The following is a 22,302-nucleotide window of genomic DNA, read 5'->3' as shown; positions in this document are numbered from 1 at the left end:
TGGTTGTAATTATATAGTGTGGTATTGCTATACTGTATTATTAAGGATATGTGTATGACACTAGTGAAAAACAAATTTTATAAGGCATTTATAAACTAGCTGAACTAGCTTTAAGTGCAATCAGATCATGATGGCAGGTAGTCCAAAGACTTCATATGTAGAACATCATAATGTGTGTGTGTGTTCACAAATGATGCAGATGTACCATCTGCTTGAGCATACATTCCATTTACGTTCATAATCTTGCTATTAACCAATTGTTATTAACATAAACTTAATTAGATTACCTGTGGTTAAGTAGTGTTTAAATAAATTTTTTCTTGCAATATTTATCATCCTCTACTGTTTATAAGAATTGTATGACACTACTGTGTCATCATTTAACACCTCTATTTTTAAGAATATAATTCTTTCCATAGGCAGGTACTAAAAGAACAAGACATTAGACACAAAGTAAGTAGAAATTGGGACTATTGCCTAATTCACAAAGCTAACAAAATTATTTATAACAAAATTAAATGATACTATAATTATTATATATAGTCCAATCTGTAACCTATTTATGATCATTATTCACTGTTAATTACTTTTAAAAATATATATTTAGGATAAAATACTTCAATTTACAATCCTATCTATCTGTCCGTTCTGTGTATTTAGGTCAGATTCGCCACACCACTAGATGGTGGTAAAACTCCATGTCCATGATTTCTAACGCGTTAACACGTGATTTACGTGTTAACACGCACTTACGCGTTAACACGTAGTGCGTGTTAAAGGGCGATTTATAGTCGTGCGTAGGTCCTACGGCGTAGCAGCGACGGCGTAGGTTCCGCGTCGGTTTTCATTTATACTTGTGCGTCGCCGTCCGCGTCGACGTGCAAAGACACGCGAAACCGCTGGTTGGCAGTAATCACGCGTGTAACCACAGTAGCAGCAGAAGTAGTCACAGAAGAAGAAGCTAAGCAAGTTAACCCACAAACGAAGAAAAAATAGCAACTTGTTGTGTATAATTTGAGAAGACCAGCAATGATGTAAGTAAATAAACAGCGACTTATGTTGCAGTTTTAGTTAAATCACTCCTCAACTTGGCTCATCTTTGTTTTCACCGTCTCAACCGGAAATACCTATGACGCAGTTTTTTTTACCTGACGGGAGGGGTTCTGGTGGACCAATCACAGAGCTTGCGGTCCGCGTAGGTCCGACGCGCTGTTAGGAATTTTGTGAGGTGCGCGTCAGGCTACGCAGAGCTACGCACAGGCTACGGATAGCCTACGCCGTAGCTACGGCGTAGCACCTACGCACGACTATAAATCGCCCTTTACACGTGATTTACGCGTTAACACGTAGTGCGTGTTAACACGTATTTTCAACATGTTTTTGCCCTGTTGGCCTTCCATATGCAGGCGACGAATCCAGGAATTTCACTTTTCCGGTCGCCACGACGTAACTCGGTTCGTCGCCACGACGTAAGTTTGGTCATCATATTCACCTTATTCCGCCACGCCCCTTTTTAATTCTTCGCTCTTCCACATTTTGTCAACCGACTTCCGCTGCTAATATGGCACAGTGCATTCGGTGGTTAGTTTGGTGGTTAGAAGATTGTTTCTAGTTCACTATAACTTTAGTGAAATGACAAATATCGCTACTGCTGTAAATGTTTTAAATTAGGAGCACGGTTAAAACTTCATACGACGCTCGGATAGTCTTATATTGTCCCATCAATCGTCTCGTGGCTAGACGATATGAAGCGGCCGCGGCAAGTAACCTGGCATATTTAATTACCTCGTCCTGTCAGGAGTTGATGGAGCAGCATTGAAAATTATTAAAAGTATGTCTACCAATATTTACACAGTGATTTGGTCTTTTTTATAGCAAATGTGCACCTTAGCCAGTCCAATAACTATTTCGTTTTTATGTGGTACCATGATAGAATTCATTTGCAAACTTGCCAACACTTATTCCTTCAAATCAGGAGACTTAAATCCTTTTAAGTGGAATCTACAAAGCTCACATATGGTTTAAGAAATTCCTTACAGATAATAACTGATCACACTGTAAAGGTTTATATAACTGCATGGCAGGTTACATCTGATCACATAGTAAATGTTTATAACTGCATGACAGGTAACAGCTGATCACATTGTAAAGATTTAATATAAATGCACAACATCTGATCACATTGTAAAGGTTTGATATAATTGCACAACATCTGATCACATTGTAAAGGTTTAATATAAATGCACAACATCTGATCACATTGTAAAGGTTTAATATAATTGCACAACATCTGATCACATTGTAAAGGTTTAATTAAAATGCACAACATCTGATCACACTGTAAATGTTTAATATCACTGCATGACATCTGATCACATATGAAGGTTTAATGTAACTTTACAACAGGTAAAGCAAGACCACCCTGCAATAAATTAAGACACAGCTTTATCGGAGTCATCAGGAGCTGATCCCAAGCGTATATCTGGAAGCTGTTGGTGTATGTACTGGTAAAGTGCTTGGCGACTGTGTAATGGATGCAATATCAACCCTGTTTAAAGCTGACAAAGATGGTTGTTTCTCAGTAGAGATATGTACATTGTACATTTGTGCCAGCTCAACACATTGAAGCAGTTTCTCGGACAGGGTTTACAGGACTAGGCCTTAATTATATTAGGACATTTTAGTTTTTACAAACAAACCCTACAAAAAAACAAGACTGGTGCGCATCTTGTGACAAAACAATGGCACTCATATATGTTGAGGTATGTCAGTAAAAGGTGTTTTTAAATTATTGTAGCTCAAATATGCATTTTAGCCTGGGACCAGGATAAGCCCTGTCCGGGAAACCGCACCAGTGTTTTCCCATATCAGATGTAGGTTGCTTCAGGTTGAGTTGTGATTTTAAAGTGTACTTGTGGTCAGAGACGGATAGATGCTCCCATTGTGTCACAGTTTAGGAACATGTTGATTGTATCATCCTCACAGTTGTCCACTGCATCACTAAACATCAATGCATCTGTGAAAACAATATAACCATAAACAGTTTTATGTTAGTATTTAAAACAGAACAGTGTGTAAGAGAGATGCATTAAAAAGAGACAAAAACATTATACACACAACCTTTAACTTCAGTGTTAAATAATACGTTGTTTAATAGGTCATTATCATCAATATCTGAATGAGAAATGAACTGACATTCTAGCATCTGAAATCTCAGTAACTTGTAGGAATCACGTGGGCTACTGTAAGAATGCAATGTACTATAATATCTCGTTGTATATCGTAAATATAAAAATATAGGTGGACAATTAAAACCATTCAAATAGTTGCATTTTATAAACTAACGTTACTGATCTTAAGTGTATTTGTAGAACGGACTTCACAAATCTAACTTTAGGCGAACGAGCACAAAGTTAGCTAAGATAGCTTACCTGAAACTGGCCACCTTTTCAACACGCGGCGTGGTTTAAAGTTACCGGAATATCGTAGTCGAACCATTAATTGGGATAAGGGTGTTCCTCAGTTGGCTTAAAATTGGTAAGAAAGAAACATAAAGGCGCTCGAGTGAGCTTTTTAAGCTTAACACGTCGCCTTCAGTCACTGCCTCAGCTGCTATGCCTCTATGCGGCCGGAAGAACGTTGACAAAATGAGCGAAATGGCGCCGCCCTTGTTGTCGTGAAAAATAAGGTGAATTACGTCGACGTTACGTAACAGTTACGTATTTGTGTTAGCTGGGACAGCTCTATGCTGTAGGATAGGCTAATTCAAATTCGTTAATTATAAATTTAACAATGTCTGTTTTTTATCTATTTACTCCTGATAAACAGGTGTGTGTGTGAGAGAGAGAGAGATCGTACAGGCTTACCTTTAAAGTGCCCGTATTATGAAAAACTCACTTTTTCTGGGTTTTGGGGTGTTATTTTGTGTCTCTGATGCTCCCACACGCATACAAACTTGGAAAAAAATCCATCCATGCTGTTTTGAGTGAGATACAGGTTTCTGAATGTCCTCTGCCTTGAGTCTCAGATTGCGGGAGTTCAAACTCAGCTCCGTTGTGACGTAACAAAAAGTTTCGTCACATTCAGTTTGAATTTTCCCGCCCACCACCCCACTCGCAGGTCTCCACCCCACTCGCAGGTCCACCCCACCGTGCCAGATATGGGCCACATTTCAGAAATGGCATGGGCCACATCAGGCCCAGATGTCAGTCACTCCACTGCCATCTGTGACCCATGCCATTTCTGAAATGTGGCCCATATCCGTCCCAGTTATGGCTGACTTCTGGCAACCGCACTCAGGTTGAGTCATTGCTGTCATTCCATGCAGTAGCGTCTTCTAAGCTGTGGCACACATCTACTCTTACTATATGCTAATTAACCTATAGTTAAGAAAAAACTAAAACTCATATAGTCAAAATTTCTTTATTAAACATTTAAAAAATCCAATACAGATAATAATTTATAAATAAACATAATTATATTTGTCAAACATGTTAGTTAAATTAATATGTTATATAGTAAGATATACTGGAACCCATAGATGCATGTGCGTTGCCACAGTTACACACCTGGCCAAACTTAAAGGGTTATTTCATCCAAAATGAAAATTATGTAATTAATGACCCTCATGTCATTCCAAACCCTTAACACCTCCGTTCATCTTCGGAAACAGTTTAAGATGTTTTAGATATGTGTATACACGATCAAATATATACTGTACATCATCAAAGTAGTCCATGTGATATCAGTGGGTCAGTTAGAATGTGTTGAAGCATCGAAAATAAATTTTGGTCCAAAAATAACAGAAATTATGACTTTATTCAGCATCGTCTTCTCTTCCAGGTCTGTTGTGAACCTCGTGCACAACACTGGAGTGACGCTGCTGACATGTTATCTTGTTTGCCCAAGCTTTTTCTTGTTCCCAAGCTTTTTTTACAGTCTGAGGGAGACGCACGCTATAAACAAAACAATCTTCACAAACATGTCTGAGGATAACACGTCAGCAGCGTCACTGTGCACGCTGTTTTTATTACCTTTCTGGAAATGGACAGTATACCGTACAAACATTTTCATCACTGTGCACGCTGTTTTTATTACCTTTCTGGAAATGGACAGTATACCGTACAAACATTTTCAAAGATCTGTAGCTAAAATTGTAAAGCTTAATTTTACCCAGTAACATTAGATCAATGTAATGGTTGAAATGCTTTAGCTATGATTTGATCTAAGGCTATTTACTGGTTATTTATTTTGTTTGTTTTCAGAAAAAAAACTGCTCCAGAGATACTCGGTTGTTATTGAATCTATGTGGAGGTCTACCCGAAGTTAAGTTTGGGCCATGAAAGTGATTTATGTTGTTGCCACTGAAACCATCTATATTAACACACAAACGTACAACTACCATCTCCTTACATACAAAACTCTGATATAATACTCAACATTTCTTAATAAACTTATAAAACTCACAATAGGGATAGTTCACTAATTAAAATTAAAACTGTAATTTTGCTCACCCAAAGGTTGTTCCAAACCTGTATAATTTATAACAGTCAGTAACTGAACAAATACATTTGATAGAGTTTGAAACATCTTGATGGTAAGTAAATGAGTTTCCATTTTTGGGTGAGCTATGCCTTTAAATCTTCTCTTTTGCCCAACGACCTTCATCTCTGTCTGTGGCAAGCTGCAACCATGTCTTAACCCAGTGCTCAATCTCTTGGTCTCAAGCAGATAGTTGCTGTTAATCTTTTTCTTCTGACTGCTGCTACGATGACAAATGTAAACAGTTAGGTAAAGAATAAGTATAAAAAAATCTAACATTTATAGGGTATACACATATTAGCTGACACCAAACATGAATAAATAACATTAGTTATTGTCAAAAAGACTTACCAATAATCAGTTTTTAGTGGTATAGTTTTCAGTGGTGTCCTGTTATGCCGCCTTCTCATTGATAGCCTGTCAGACTAACTGGAGAAGTATGTAGTTTGTGAGCAGGAAGTTCAAAATTCTTCAAAACACTGTCTTTAACTGTGGTGCCTCCTCTCAAGAATAAATTGTTTTGAAATCTGTAAAATTTAATGAAAAATGAAGAAACGAGTCAAATCTCATTTTTGAGAGGAATATAGACAAACTGTGGGGGTAAAACTGATAGAGTTCCTTTGAAATACTTGGACTACTTGCACAGAGCTTTTGTGACACAGTTCTGTTTTAAAATTAAAGGGGAGCGCAGGGCAAAGCCTAATGCTTTTTGTTTTTCTCAATAATTCAAAACATACATACATACATATATCCTATATATTAATTACATCTTAAAGGTAAGATAACCTCACAGTTGTTTTAAATCTCAAAATGTAAGATGTTTTATAAGTAAAGTTGATTGTTTCAAATGTGACATGTATTGTGTATTCAGAAATGTATACTTTTTTCAGCAAATTTGATGGTTTACTTCCAAGATTTATTTAGTAATGATGAGGAATTTCATACTCATATAATGATAGTTAAGTGTAACTGGCTTAATTCAATAATATATTATAAAAGTATTTGTGATTATAATAATAGCTAACTAGCTAAATTAATGTAAAATTACTAAAGTTACCGGCCCGTCATACTAGTCATTTGCTCTCAAAGTTTAGGTATACTTCACTTTCAGAGTGGGAAAGTAAAGTAACTGCATTTAGAGGCAGACAGCGCTAATTCTGTAATCTCAGTTTCACTTTTGCGTGCTCAGGGCTTTCCACACATTCACTATATTATTTAATGATATATAAATAGCATAGATTTTTTTTACACATTTTCTAAGGGTGTACCTACATTATATGAACCCTGTATGAAATGTAAAACTTTAGCTGTCACTGTAAAACACTCTGATATGTGCAGATGAGTGGGGGAGTGGGGACAATCGTTCGGTCTGTTTAAGTATGATAAGTAAGTGCACCCTAATATAACTTTGTGCTCGTCTGAAAGAAGATGATCATATGTATTAACATGGATTAAATCATGCAGAAATTTTCATTATTCTGTGAACTATTATTCTATTATAATAGACTATTATTTTAACCCTGGAGAATCCACGGGTCAAATTTGGCCAATGTTAAGAGAAGGGTTCTTGGGTTCTCCAGGGTTAATTTTCTATTCATCCAAAAATCCTGAAAAACACTAAAACATGAAGCAACACAACTGTTGATAATCAGAAATGTTAATTGAGCAGCAAATCAGCGTATTAGAATGATCTCTGAAGAATATTGTGACACTGAAGACTGGAGTAATGATGCTAAAATTTCAACATTAATCACAAGAATAAATTACAGTTTACAATATATTCACATTATAAACAGCTTATTTACTTTGTGATAATGTTTCACAACATTTCTGTTTTTACTGTATTTTTGGTCAAATAAATAATCACAAGCTTAAACTTTTGAATAGCAGTGTATAAGTTTGAGGTTTTACTTACTAGTCATATGGTTCAGAGATGTTTTCTGACAGGTCTGTTCCAACCCTACTGCTCGGCCATTAGCATGGACAAATCTACAAACATAACATTCAATCTGTCACAGAGAAAACAATATATAAAATATGCAGTGTAAGATTTACTTATTTAATATTGCTCACACAATGCTACTCACGTTTAGATGTCAACATCTTAAAATAACTGTGATAAATGTGGAAAATTTGAAAAGCAGTTTTCTACACCTGTCTGCAACTCCCTTCAGAAAATGTTGAAATCTTGAGCTTCTCTTCTATTATAGAGGGTTTTTGTCACTCCTGAAATCAGAGAACAACATGTCTGTATTTGTATACGATAAAACATACGTACTAACGTTAGTAGCTTCAGCACTCCGTGCAATTTAACAAGGTTTAGACGTTACAGTACATCGCATATTTAGACTAAATAAATTTGCCTACTTCCAGTCATGCACTGACAACGTTAACAAAGACTTTGAAACCTCTCATCTATGTTTTCAAAAGCCCAAACGTTCATAAACAAGAGCAAAAGCTAACGCTTATAGACGGTTTCAGCAGTAACATACATACAGTAAAGAGGCTTTTGTGGAAAACACGTAACTTCCGTTAAACTCTGCTAAGCAAAAATAACAACAAAGTCCTAGCTTATACCAAGCAAATTAACAACACGTATATTACATTGGAAACAAAAAAAATATTTTCGACGAGTTATTTTTTCAAGAGATCAGTTTAGCAAGTAAACCAACAGAAACCGGAAGCACAGTTCCGACCGCATGTGCGGAAACATGTTGGGATGGTAACGAACTTTTCTCAAAGACACAAGCCATTTATATGAGGTAAATATATAACAAAAGCGTGTCAACAACAGGTTTTAGTATTATTTGTGTGATTTGATGGACTAAACTTACTTGAAAACAGCGAAGAAACCGCGGGAGACGGAGCTAGCTGTCCTCGTGCTCCTTCAGTTTCCATGGTAACTCCCTTCGTGATTTAAAGGGGCAGGACATGTTTCGCGTGCACAGCATAGCCATTGGCCTATTATATACATGGTAAAGCCTCACACCATTTACATAAATAAACATCTCTGGAATTAGAACAGTACATCCCAGATAGCAATTGACATCTGGCCCAGATGTGGCCCACATCTCCCACATTCATCTGGCTCACATACCGCGTGGAATGACGGCGATGACTCAACCTGAGTGCGCTGCCAGAAGTCAGCCATAACCGTGCCAGATATGGGCCACATTTCAGAAATGGCATGGGCCACATCAGGCCCAGATGTCAGTCACTCCACTGCCATCTGGGCCAGATGTGACCCATGCCATTTCTGAAATGTGGCCCATATCCGTCCCAGTTATGGCTGACTTCTGGCAACCGCACTCAGGATGAGTCATTGCTGTCATTCCATGCAGTAGCCTCTTCTAAGCTGTGGCACACATCTACTCTTACTATATGCTAATTAACCTATAGTTAAGAAAAAACTAAAACTCATATAGTCAAAATTTCTTTATTAAACATTTAAAAAATCCAATACAGATAATAATTTATAAATAAACATAATTATATTTGTCAAACATGTTAGTTAAATTAATATGTTATATAGTAAGATATACTGGAACCCATAGATGCATGTGCGTTGCCACAGTAACACACCTGGCCAAACTTAAAGGGTTATTTCATCCAAAATGAAAATTATGTAATTAATGACCCTCATGTCATTCCAAACCCGTAACACCTCCGTTCATCTTCGGAAACAGTTTAAGATGTTTTAGATATGTGTATACACGATCAAATATATACTGTACATCATCAAAGTAGTCCATGTGATATCAGTGGGTCAGTTAGAATGTGTTGAAGCATCGAAAATAAATTTTGGTCCAAAAATAACAGAAATTATGACTTTATTCAGCATCGTCTTCTTTTCCAGGTCTGTTGTGAACCTCGTGCACAACACTGGAGTGACGCTGCTGACATGTTATCTTGTTTGCCCAAGCTTTTTCTTGTTCCCAAGCTTTTTTTACAGTCTGAGGGAGACGCACGCTATAAACAAAACAATCTTCACAAACATGTCTGAGGATAACACGTCAGCAGCGTCACTGTGCACGCTGTTTTTATTACCTTTCTGGAAATGGACAGTATACCGTACAAACATTTTCAAAGATCTGTAGCTAAAATTGTAAAGCTTAATTTTACCCAGTAACATTAGATCAATGTAATGGTTGAAATGCTTTAGCTATGATTTGATCTAAGGCTATTTACTGGTTATTTATTTTGTTTGTTATCAGAAAAAAAACTGCTCCAGAGATACTCGGTTGTTATTGAATCTATGTGGAGGTCTACCCGAAGTTAAGTTTGGGCCATGAAAGTGATTTATGTTGTTGCCACTGAAACCATCTATATTAACACACAAACGTACAACTACCATCTCCTTACATACAAAACTCTGATATAATACTCAACATTTCTTAATAAACTTATAAAACTCACAATAGGGATAGTTCACTAATTAAAATTAAAACTGTAATTTTGCTCACCCAAAGGTTGTTCCAAACCTGTATAATTTATAACAGTCAGTAACTGAACAAATACATTTGATAGAGTTTGAAACATCTTGATGGTAAGTAAATGAGTTTCCATTTTTGGGTGAGCTATGCCTTTAAATCTTCTCTTTTGCCCAACGACCTTCATCTCTGTCTGTGGCAAGCTGCAACCATGTCTTAACCCAGTGCTCAATCTCTTGGTCTCAAGCAGATAGTTGCTGTTAATCTGTTTCTTCTGACTGCAGCTACGATGACAAATGTAAACAGTGAGGTAGAGAATAAGTATAAAAAAATCTAACATTTATAGGGTATACACATATTAGCTGACACCAAACATGAATAAATAACATTAGTTATTGTCAAAAAGACTTACCAATAATCAGTTTTTAGTGGTATAGTTTTCAGTGGTGTCCTGTAATGCCGCATTCTCATTGATAGCCTGTCAGACTAACTGGAGAAGTATGTAGTTTGTGAGCAGGAAGTTCAAAATTCTTCAAAACACTGTCTTTAACTGTGGTGCCACCTCTCAAGAATAAATTGTTTTGAAATCTGTAAAATTTAATGAAAAATGAAGAAACGAGTCAAATCTCATTTTTGAGAGGAATATAGACAAACTGTGGGGGTAAAACTGATAGAGTTCCTTTGAAATACTTGGACTACTTGCACAGAGCTTTTGTGACACAGTTCTGTTTTAAAATTAAAGGGGAGCGCAGGGCAAAGCCTAATGCTTTTTGTTTTTCTCAATAATTCAAAACATACATACATACATATATCCTATATATTAATTACATCTTAAAGGTAAGATAACCTCACAGTTGTTTTAAATCTCAAAATGTAAGATGTTTTATAAGTAAAGTTGATTGTTTCAAATGTGACATGTATTGTGTATTCAGAAATGTATACTTTTTTCAGCAAATTTGATGGTTTACTTCCAAGTTTTATTTAGTAATGATGAGGAATTTCATACTCATATAATGATAGTTAAGTGTAACTGGCTTAATTCAGTAATATATTATAAAAGTATTTGTGATTATAATAATAGCTAACTAGCTAAATTAATGTAAAATTACTAAAGTTACCGGCCCGTCATACTAGTCATTTGCTCTCAAAGTTTAGGTATACTTTACTTTCAGAGTGGGAAAGTAAAGTAACTGCATTTAGAGGCAGACAGCGCTAATTCTGTAATCTCAGTTTCACTTTTGCGTGCTCAGGGCTTTCCACACATTCACTATATTATTTAATGATATATAAATAGCATAGATTTTTTTTACACATTTTCTAAGGGTGTACCTACATTATATGAACCCTGTATGAAATGTAAAACTTTAGCTGTCACTGTAAAACACTCTGATATGTGCAGATGAGTGGGGGAGTGGGGACAATCGTACTCTGGTACGGTTCGGTCTGTTTAAGTATGATAAGTAAGTGCACCCTAATATAACTTTGTGCTCGTCTGAAAGAAGATGATCATATGTATTAACATGGATTAAATCATGCAGAAATTTTCATTATTCTGTGAACTATTATTCTATTATAATAGACTATTATTTTAACCCTGGAGAATCCACGGGTCAAATTTGGCCAATGTTAAGAGAAGGGTTCTTGGGTTCTCCAGGGTTAATTTTCTATTCATCCAAAAATCCTGAAAAACACTAAAACATGAAGCAACACAACTGTTGATAATCAGAAATGTTAATTGAGCAGCAAATCAGCGTATTAGAATGATCTCTGAAGAATATTGTGACACTGAAGACTGGAGTAATGATGCTAAAATTTCAACATTAATCACAAGAATAAATTACAGTTTACAATATATTCACATTATAAACAGCTTATTTACTTTGTGATAATGTTTCACAACATTTCTGTTTTTACTGTATTTTTGGTCAAATAAATAATCACAAGCTTAAACTTTTGAATAGCAGTGTATAAGTTTGAGGTTTTACTTACTAGTCATATGGTTCAGAGATGTTTTCTGACAGGTCTGTTCCAACCCTACTGCTCGGCCATTAGCATGGACAAATCTACAAACATAACATTCAATCTGTCACAGAGAAAACAATATATAAAATATGCAGTGTAAGATTTACTTATTTAATATTGCTCACACAATGCTACTCACGTTTAGATGTCAACATCTTAAAATAACTGTGATAAATGTGGAAAATTTGAAAAGCAGTTTTCTACACCTGTCTGCAACTCCCTTCAGAAAATGTTGAAATCTTGAGCTTCTCTTCTATTATAGAGGGTTTTTGTCACTCCTGAAATCAGAGAACAACATGTCTGTATTTGTATACGATAAAACATACGTACTAACGTTAGTAGCTTCAGCACTCCGTGCAATTTAACAAGGTTTAGACGTTACAGTACATCGCATATTTAGACTAAATAAATTTGCCTACTTCCAGTCATGCACTGACAACGTTAACAAAGACTTTGAAACCTCTCATCTATGTTTTCAAAAGCCCAAACGTTCATAAACAAGAGCAAAAGCTAACGCTTATAGACGGTTTCAGCAGTAACATACATACAGTAAACCCAGCAAGCAATTTTGCGGCTAATAGACGTCTAGTAGCCGTCTAAACACCCCCCGACGTCTAGGCTAAAACAAGGCTAATTTTGGGCTGTCAGTGAAAATCTAGTAGACGTCTATCATAGCCCAAGAATAGACTAGTCATCAAATAGACGGCTATTAAACGTCTACATATATTCTATCATAGCCCAAGAATAGACTAGTCATCAAATAGACGGCTATTAAACGTCTACATATATTCGTCTAATAGACGGTGAATGTGGGTCTAGGCTAAAACAAGGCTAAATTTGGGCTGTCAGTGAAAATCTAGTAGACGTCTATCATAGCCCAAGAATAGACTAGCCGTTAAATAGACGGCTATTAAACGACTACACTTGTGTGTCTAATAAACAACAAAAGAATGGCTAAAGAATTATTTTTAATCCATTAAAAAAGGTTCTCATAAACATGCAATCATGCAATTTATTACAAAAATATTGTTAATACAATAGAAATTCAGATAAGACAAAATGAAGAAAAACTACTTTTAACAAAAAGAATAAAAACAGTAACAAAATAAAAGCATAAATAACAAAATACAATTTTAAAAATGAAATAACATCTAAACATTAACAAACTATCTTCAGTTCACTTCAACTTATTAATTGTACTAATTTCTATACCCCCCGTGCTCCCTGGTGACTGTTTGAAATGCCCCCATTGCATCCTTCACTTCCAGTTCTGTTGCTGCTGGGAAGTTGTTCAACACAGCATCTGACAAATATGAAAAGAATGCATGAGACAAGTATTTCTGGTTTATGTTAAATGTGATAGTCATTCTCTTTTGAAAAAGTTATATAAAAATATTGACAGGCAACGGTAATCATACCGTTCTCATTACTACAAACACAAGTGCATGTTTCTCTGCGTGTGTTTAGTGACATTTTGGAACTAGCAAAAGAGGCTTAAAGGCAGGGTATCTGATTTTGATCCAGAGAAACATTTTAGTTATGCTGGTTGAAAGTCTCCTCAAGTCTTGATAGCAATCACTATGTTAAGTGGTCTAAATGTGTATTTTTATATATTTGTGTCATCTGTAAAAGGCGTAGGACCAAAAAACGTTCAACAAATCACTGAATCCCGACCAAATGCAATATTTGGACATGGGCCAGTTACCGGTTTCAAGGTATACCGAGATTTTCAGAGTCAAGGTTTTAAAACCACAAAAAAATAGTGTCACAATGGCAATACAACAACACCGTGGTATTTTTGCTTACGGTTATCATACTGCCAGAATCTCATTCCGGCCCATAATTGGACGCATAAAATTTTTGCCCCTCTTCTGTGAACGTGTTTTGCATGCCACTTCACAACCTGTTCACGCTCTGTAAAAATAGGGAGAATCAAATAAACTTTCCTGCTGAATTGACACAGGAGCTACAAAACGAAAGACATTTTGAAACAACAAAAAAACATCTGGATGAGCAAAGAGCAAAAACCCAAATTAACATTGGTAAGTTCACTGCTTTTCTGCAAGATGGAAACAGCTACAAGTCTGAAAGGGTCGTTGCAGTGTTTCTTTTGGAAAGGTAGGTATGCAGTGTGATTCTATTTTGATGGATTCAGATTGTATTTTAATGAAACGTGTTGCTTATGTAGTTTGTGTTCCTTTACGAATTAGTGTAATGATATTTATCTTTTCAAATTTCTAAACGTGCTGTATTTAATTCAGATTAAAAACAGTTGTTTATGTTGGTTATTTTGGTTATGTTATTCACTTTGTCAGTCTTACTGGTTAATGAGATAGGAGTGTGCTTCTGGTTGGTGCGTGTAGGCTAAAGTTAGTATTTTTCAAAATCAAATACCCTGCCCTTTAAGATGCCAAGCATAAAATATTCACAATACAATCTTATTGACATAAAACCTGTCAAATGTCTAAAAATAAAACATCTAAACAATATTGTATGGGTGAGTTAACGGTTGTATCGGCAAAGAGTAATTTAATCTGGGGCTTTTAATATTTAGAAAATATTAAGGCAGTACCGGACTGTCGTCAATTACTCCTCACATAGCCTAATGTCATATTAAAAGTATTATTTTGTGAAACACCATTCAGCCTTAAACTACATATAAACACACTTACCTTTAATAACTGAGAACTGATGTTTTTTCAAATGCTTGCTTGTGCAGTGGACCACCACCATTCATGTTGAACTTTGAAATTAATGAATTTTAGTGAACTCTAAAATACAAAAGACAATGTCGTTAACAGTTGCAGACTGACATATTTTTTTGATTTTTTTGTGACCACATGAAAGACTGTGTTGACACCACAATGTCTGATTAATATTGCATGTTTATAGAATTTACCTGTCCAGCATTCTTCCGGCACGGTCTCTCAAGTTTCTCCCTCCATACACCTGAATAGCACATGCCTATGTCAGTAATTGTACAGTATTGTATGCTTCAGTGTACAAGTGTTTACCAACCTTAAAGGTTAATGCCCATTGACCTGCAAGTTTTCCCTCACTAACACAATAAAACTCTTTTTTCCAACAAACTGAAGGCCTGTAAGTTAAATCCATATGGAAAAATAGCTTTCCCCCACAATCTATCTCTGCATGCATAATTGTAAACTAACTACATTACTGTAAGCAACACAGTAATAACTTTGCTAAGTTACTGCTGTTACTAAAAAGCAGCCTACAAATCACTCATGTTGATCTTCAGTGTAACGTTACATAGACTCAATTACCTCCACTATTTTATTACATTGCAGGTTGTACTGTTTAGGTTTTATAAAACATGGGTTACTTACTACGTTATACTGTTAAGTTACCCGCAAGAATGTCGCGATTCCAACAACAAATAAAGTAAATCAATTTTAAACACATGTACAATAAAATAATAAAAAACCACTTACAAGACCAAACGAGTGTGGTAGATTGCTTTCCTCCTGGCTGCTCGCTGATGTTGTTGATTTTCAAACAGCGGAAATCTTTCTCGCGCGATTTGGCCTCGTGTTTGTGTACTGCTGCCATCTAGCGGTTCGGAGTTGTAACTGGATTTTGTTTATCTTTGAAATACGGTCAAATAATGTATGTTATGCGTGACTGCAGATATTCAGATAAAACCAAACATCTTAAATTCATTGGTGTCTTTGCATGCCTGATGAAATATCATAAATCTTGCAAGTTATTTTGACAAAAACAAAATTTTATTAAATTCAAGGTTATTCTGGGCTAAACATGGTTTGTTCGTAGTCGGTCTATTAAGCTAAATAGTGGCTAAGTACAGACGGTGCATAAAACACTTTAAAGAAATGAAACAAAATACCTTAATTGCTTTGAACTTTGTTTACATTATTAAATATCGTCATCTCACAAATCATTTTGGAAAAACAACGTGTAATTAAATTCATGGTTATTTCTGGGCTAAACGTGGTTTATTCGTAGTCGGTCTATTTATGAGCTAAATTATGACTACGTACAGACGATGCATAAAACACTTTAAAGAAATGAAACGAAATACCTTGTAATCGCTGTTAACTTTGCTTACATGATAAAATAGCATACATCTCACAAATTATTTGGTCAAAAACCACATGTAACCAAATTAAAGTTTATTTGGGCTAGAAGTTGGCTAGGCACAGCCCGGCTATATCGGGTCTATACTGAAACGAGACGTTGAAATGACGGCTATTGCTTGCTGGGAAGAGGCTTTTGTGGAAAACACGTAACTTCCGTTAAACTCTGCTAAGCAAAAATAACAACAAAGTCCTAGCTTATAACAAGCAAATTAACAACACGTATATTACATTGGAAACAAAAAATATATTTTCGACGAGTTATTTTTTCAAGAGATCAGTTTAGCAAGTAAACCAACAGAAACCGGAAGCACAGTTCCGACCGCATGTGCGGAAACATGTTGGGATGGTAACGAACTTTTCTCAAAGACACAAGCCATTTATATGAGGTAAATATATAACAAAAGCGTGTCAACAACAGGTTTTAGTATTATTTGTGTGATTTGATGGACTAAACTTACTTGAAAACAGCGAAGAAACCGCGGGAGACGGAGCTAGCTGTCCTCCTGCTCCTTCAGTTTCCATGGTAACTCCCTTCGTGATTTAAAGGGGCAGGACATGTTTCGCGTGCACAGCATAGCCATTGGCCTATTATATACATGGTAAAGCCTCACACCATTTACATAAATAAACATCTCTGGAATTAGAACAGTACATAACACTTTAAAATACCTTTAAATTGTTTATAAATTGTAAAAACTTATTTGGTTGTTCTGTGTACTATTCATCATTGCCCCATTGCAAAGTGACACATCTGCATGTGATAGTGGGACGATTTTGTATTGTTTTACACTTGTGTAGCACTTTCTATTTATTCTACAATTTGTTTTTTAATCTTTGCTTTTGTTAAAGATGTACTTTATCCTATTCTTAAAGGTCACATAACATTTTTCTGCTAAGCTGTAAAAGGTTAAATAGTCACCCAAAAATGAAAACTCTGTCATCATTTACTCACCCTCATGTTGTTACAAACCTGCATAAATGTCTTTGGATCCCATTCACTTCTATAGCAGGAATTGGAAAAGTAATACTATGGAAGTAAACGGGGTCCACGAACAGTTTGGTTAAAGTTGAGTAGCCTACCTATCGAATAGTAGTGTGCATCCTTCAAATCTCAGAAGAGTCTTTTATATCAGATTTATAAAAGACAGATCAGTTGTTTACAAAAAAGAGGAGCTCCTGGAAATAACTGTTATTTTTACCCATTCTATCAAATTTTAAGCTACAAAGAGCAAAACTAGTTTTAACTTGTCTATAACTTGGCAAATGACCATGGAATAAGTGGGATAATCAATGACTTGCTGTGCATTAAAGGATTTTAAATGGGGTTTGGGGTTCTTTGCCTCAGCGTTGTGCATTTACAAGTCTTTAATGCAGGGCAAGCAGTTAATTTACATTAAATATGCAGCGGGTAAAATTTAACTCGTCACCATTTTTCCTCAGTTACCATATATTTCTAAAGGTGTTATTGACATTAAATTTTCACCAGATGTTGCACATAAATGTAAAATTTTTAGCTGACTAAAACAAGCTGTTCTGTTACAGGGCTCAACGCAAATAATTTTTTATACTGGCCCGGTCGGGCCAGTGGTTCAAATTTTTCACTTGCCCTGCCAAAATTTTCACTGGCCCCAATAAAAAATGTCAGTGTCACATATTTAAAAATAATAATTTAAAAGTCAAATATTGTATACATATAAAACAGATATGTTCCAATGAAAAAAAGGCTCCCAACTTTTCTGCTTTACCTGTAAACTGACAGCAAATTGTGCTAAATATTGCATAGTTTCTTTCATCGTGTTTTACCCAAGTAAATGTCTGCTTCAAAGATGCTAAATACATTGATGAAAATATATTTTAGTGACTGAGGGTGAAGCACTGGCCCGATCGGGCAAGTGACAATACTTTTTACTTGCCCGAACATCTCTCACACTTGCCCCGGGCCACAGGGCAGTCCTTTATGTTGAGCCCTGTGTTAATGGATTATCAAAAAATTGTCGCCTAGAATTCTTTGAGTTCTGTGCCAGAGTCCAAGAAGATCTGATAGACAAAGCTGTCTGATTATGATAAATATGGTTGAATTATTTGAGCCGAATATGAAGAAGCCTAGCCCTGTCAGATCTAGAAGAAAAATTACAATGGAAAAAATTCAGCTGCCTTCCTTTACATTTTAAAACCAATAAGCTAACCATGCAGCATATTACATATCTGGCCCATAAATAAGCCGAAACACACATAAAAACAGTCTGATGTCAACATAACCATAAACCAGTAATATCTGGCCCACACACAACAAAAAGCCATCACTCATCCTAAACCGATTTGTCACACAAGGGCCAGGACTGGCCCAAACACAACAAGCCACAACTCACGCTAAAACCGGGTTGTCGCACTCAGCCGTATCTGGCCCACACACAACAATCCACAACTCAAACTACAATTGGCTTGTCGCACACGGGCCGTATCTGGCCCACACATAACAAGCCGCAACTCAAATTAAAACCCGGCTTGTTGCACACAGGCCGTAGCTGGCCCAGACATAACAAGCCGCAACTCAAATTAAAACCGGCTTGTCGCACATGGGCCGTATCTGGCCCACACACAACAAGCCACAACTCACACTAAAAACGGCTTGATGTGTGTGGGCCAGATATGGCCCATATGGCCTTTGACGCCACCGGAACTGAGCCATATGTGACATAGTTGGCCCAGATGAGGCCCGGTAGTGCATGCTATCTGGGTATAAACACAGCATTCAACCAAATAACGAGTCGCGCTGTCGGTAAGCGCTCACCTGCCTTCATAACGATAGTTGTCATGTTTGCCCATTATAGTTTAAAATTATTATTATGCTATTATTATCATCACCAACACACAGTGCCTGCTTCTCCTTTAACGATAAATAATGCGCGTGGCTCGGACTCCTTGCACATGAACTTGCATTGCACTGACATTTCCTTGCAGAGATGATGTTATTCGCTCAGGGGTTTAAAACCAGGGAGTGAGTCGGTACAAGAAATCAGAGCACCTGTGCATGACACGCTTCATGTTTAAGAAGGTTGCGGCCGTGACATCACCGCAGCTGGCATCTCACGTATGGCCGTACGCGGTAAGCGGCAAAATCGCCGAGCGGCTTCAGCTTTTCTCTTGTATTGGAAGCGTTTTGTGCAGCATTTAGTGCAAATATGTTTATCTTCAACGGTGCCTGTCATGAAGTACCATGTCCGGAGAAGGAATAGGATTTTGGGTGCACGAGCAAGGCGTGTGGACCAACTCCGCTTCCCCTCTGTAACCGCCCCCGTTTTGCCGCTTTCCGCACGTCTCCTATTGAAAAAGAACTAAACACTCGCGGTTGCCGCGTACCATGTGAAACGGCTACTGCGGTGATGCAGTAATGCGTTATCGTCACAGCCTTTATGTGCTTGCTTCAGCTATGGTCAGAACTGTATGTTGTGTCCAGTGCAGTGTACAGGGTAGACCCTGAAAGACTTGCATTTCACAGAGGACGCAAGTCCTGATACGATACTTGTAAAGACAACACATAGGCTGAATAAACAGATAATGTTCATATAAAAGTAAGTGACTGGTCGGTGTATGTCTTCAGCTCGTTAAACTGACGCCTCACTGGATCAGATGTGTGAAAATACACACATAACAGCGGACCAGACACTTTTAGTGTTTGAAATGTAAACAATGCATGCGAATCTCATCCACGCGTCAGTTCGTACCGTCTAAATTGTTCACTGCTCAGAAAATGCACAGAGGGTAGACGCCAGGCGCACATTTCACCGTGACCGCGCCACCCAGCACTCGTGGGCCGGTACAAGCGACACAGTAGCCTATATGTACAGATATGAAGCTAAGATTCATCCAAACAGTCGCTAAGTTTGTCTAAATGGGTCTAAAAGTCGCTAGATGTAGCAATAAGGTCGCTACGTTGGGAAGCAACACAAGCCGTTTCTCAATGTCAAGGATACTTCCTTGGCAGGACTAGTCCTTACAAGTCACTTCCTTCAGAGGCGAGGCGAGGCTCCTTTTAAGCATTCGGAGAACACGTTAAATGGAACAGGCTAGCAAGTGCACGTCATTACGTCATTACGTGATTGAAAGGTGTGCTTTCGGTGCTGCGCGCAGAGGATTGTGGGTGATTTCAGCGCGTGAAGAGCGCGAAGGATACACATTTGCATCCTTTCCTGTATATGGGATATTTGTCGAACGAAGGACTCAGTCCTTGGCTGAAATTTCGAGGATCCTCGACATTGGAACAGTCCTTCGACGGACGTCGATGACGTAGCATCCTCGAAATTCTAGCTTCCGAGGATCCTTCCTTGACATTGGGAAACGGCTAAAGTCTGCTGAGTTGGCAACACTTCAGCCAATCCCATTTTTTTTAGCAAGTAAACCCCACCCACTGATTAACATTGAATTTGCATACAAGTTGAAAATAAAAGTGAACACGAAAATTAAAATGAAAATGAAAAAGAAAAAGAAAAACAGAACATAGAATTAAAACTGAACTTTACATTTTAATTTTGTCCCTATTATTGCTTGGGCATGAATAAAAAGCCTTTAAAAAAAATTATTTACAGATTCCTTTTCAAGCTTGCCTTTTTATTTTAATATTGTCTGTCTTGACTCAAGATTATATTGAAAATGAAATGTCAAATCATCAATTTAATTTAATTTTTCAATTTGGCCGGAATGATGCTTCATCACGTTAAAAATGAAAATGAAATAATTTAATATAATGTTTTAGTTTTTATTTTAGCATTTCATTTTCAAATTTGGGACATATTTTGCGATTTTATTTTTTATTTTATAATTTAATTAATTATTTTATAATTTAAATAATTAATTTAAAAAAGTCCAAAAATACCTTCCATAGTAAATGGCAGTTCGTGTGTATTTAATCTATTTTGACTTATTTAAGGGAAACTTTGAGACTGAAAAGTTTTAATAAGCTAACCTAAATAGAAAAGGAAATGAATGTTTATATAATTGTAAAGGTAATGAAATTACCTCCCTGGGACGTAACAGTTACGTTGCCAGTAAGTTATGAAATTACCAAAATAGTACGAATTTATTACGTAACTGGGACGTACTTGTGTCACCAGGGGCACGTTCAATCTCACACCGGTGCGCAATGTTTTGCTACGGTTTCCGGGTTGAACGACATGTTTCCTGGAAACGGTGTGCAACGGAATGCAACAGGTTTTAGAAGCGTTTTCTCTTGTTTGGTGGGTGTGTCACAAATGTCAGCCCAATCAGCGGCAAGATGTTTAAAACCACGCGGTAGTAAAGAGACAGCTCGCTCAATGGGTTCAAGTTGGAATGTTGTCTTTCATTCTGGACGGCAAGGTCAGTGACTGTAACATCGAGGGTATTTTACAGTATTAAACACACATTTATAACGATTTCATCAGGCTTCAGAAACATTTAAAAAAGAACACAAAGAATGGCCTCTCAGCTACCGTAGTTGCAACTTTTGCGTCATCACAACAGGGTGTTCAATGCATCACCGTTTCAGTTTAATAAACGTTGTGCAACGTTTTGTCGGGGCTGAACGCAGCTCAGGTGACTTAGGGCGGAACCGAAAATGGAGAGGAGAGGTTCCGCCCGGACAGAATTTTTAAACGCACCCTTCACTTCCTGGGCTGCGTTCAGCCCCGACAAAACGTTGCACAACGTTTATTAAACTGAAACGGTGATGCATTGAACACCCTGTTGTGATGACGCAAGAGTTGCAACTACGGTAGCTGAGAGGCCATTCTTTGTGTTCTTTTTTAAATGTTTCTGAAGCCTGATGAAATCGTTATAAATGTGTGTTTAATACTGTAAAATACCCTCGATGTTACAGTCACTGACCTTGCCGTCCAGAATGAAAGACAACATTCCAACTTGAACCCATTGAGCGAGCTGTCTCTTTACTACCGCGTGGTTTTATACATCTTGCCGCTGATTGGGCCGACATTTCTGACACACCCACCAAACAAGAGAAAACGCTTCTAAAACCTGTTGCATTCCGTTGCACACCGTTTCCAGGAAACATGTAGTTCAACCCGGAAACCGTAGCAAAACGTTGCGCACCGGTGTGAGATTGAACGTGCCCCTGGTCTCCCAGGCAACGCAAATTATGCAGAAACGAGCCACAGGTGCAGCACATTAAAGTAGCAGCTCTGATTGGAAGAAGAGAT

The 22,302-nt window shown here is 37.1% G+C and overlaps 4 long non-coding RNA genes across 8 annotated transcripts; all 4 read right to left on the bottom strand.

The window, feature by feature from the left end:
• Positions 1-2,216: 2,216 nt before the first annotated feature.
• Positions 2,217-3,693, bottom strand: LOC135719016 (uncharacterized). The gene is made up of 2 exons (XR_010520993.2): positions 3,432-3,693; positions 2,217-3,016 (listed from the first exon to the last, which is right to left on the bottom strand). It is a non-coding gene; the product is annotated as an uncharacterized lncRNA (long non-coding RNA).
• A 713-nt stretch (positions 3,694-4,406) lies between these two features.
• Positions 4,407-8,553, bottom strand: LOC135719019 (uncharacterized). The gene is made up of 6 exons (XR_010520994.1): positions 8,376-8,553; positions 7,629-7,767; positions 7,457-7,530; positions 5,893-6,068; positions 5,098-5,764; positions 4,407-5,033 (listed from the first exon to the last, which is right to left on the bottom strand). It is a non-coding gene; the product is annotated as an uncharacterized lncRNA (long non-coding RNA).
• A 408-nt stretch (positions 8,554-8,961) lies between these two features.
• Positions 8,962-12,541, bottom strand: LOC141279817 (uncharacterized). 4 transcript variants are annotated; one of them, XR_012337038.1, is made up of 4 exons: positions 12,133-12,541; positions 11,961-12,054; positions 10,384-10,559; positions 8,962-10,255 (listed from the first exon to the last, which is right to left on the bottom strand). It is a non-coding gene; the product is annotated as an uncharacterized lncRNA (long non-coding RNA). The 4 variants fall into 4 exon arrangements; XR_010521000.2 differs by having other exon boundaries at positions 11,961-12,034; XR_010521001.2 differs by having other exon boundaries at positions 11,961-12,034; positions 12,200-12,541.
• A 411-nt stretch (positions 12,542-12,952) lies between these two features.
• LOC135719025 (uncharacterized) lies at positions 12,953-15,785 on the bottom strand. 2 transcript variants are annotated; one of them, XR_010520999.2, is made up of 4 exons: positions 14,893-15,785; positions 14,666-14,764; positions 13,800-13,907; positions 12,953-13,296 (listed from the first exon to the last, which is right to left on the bottom strand). It is a non-coding gene; the product is annotated as an uncharacterized lncRNA (long non-coding RNA). The 2 variants fall into 2 exon arrangements; XR_012337037.1 differs by lacking the exon at positions 13,800-13,907.
• Between the last annotated feature and the right edge of the window lie 6,517 nt (positions 15,786-22,302).

This window comes from Paramisgurnus dabryanus, chromosome 7, assembly GCF_030506205.2.
Source record: "Paramisgurnus dabryanus chromosome 7, PD_genome_1.1, whole genome shotgun sequence".
In the NCBI taxonomy this organism is placed as follows: Eukaryota; Metazoa; Chordata; class Actinopteri; order Cypriniformes; family Cobitidae; genus Paramisgurnus; species Paramisgurnus dabryanus.
Note: the sequence above shows the minus strand (reverse complement) of the source record. Positions and strands in the feature narration are given on the sequence as shown.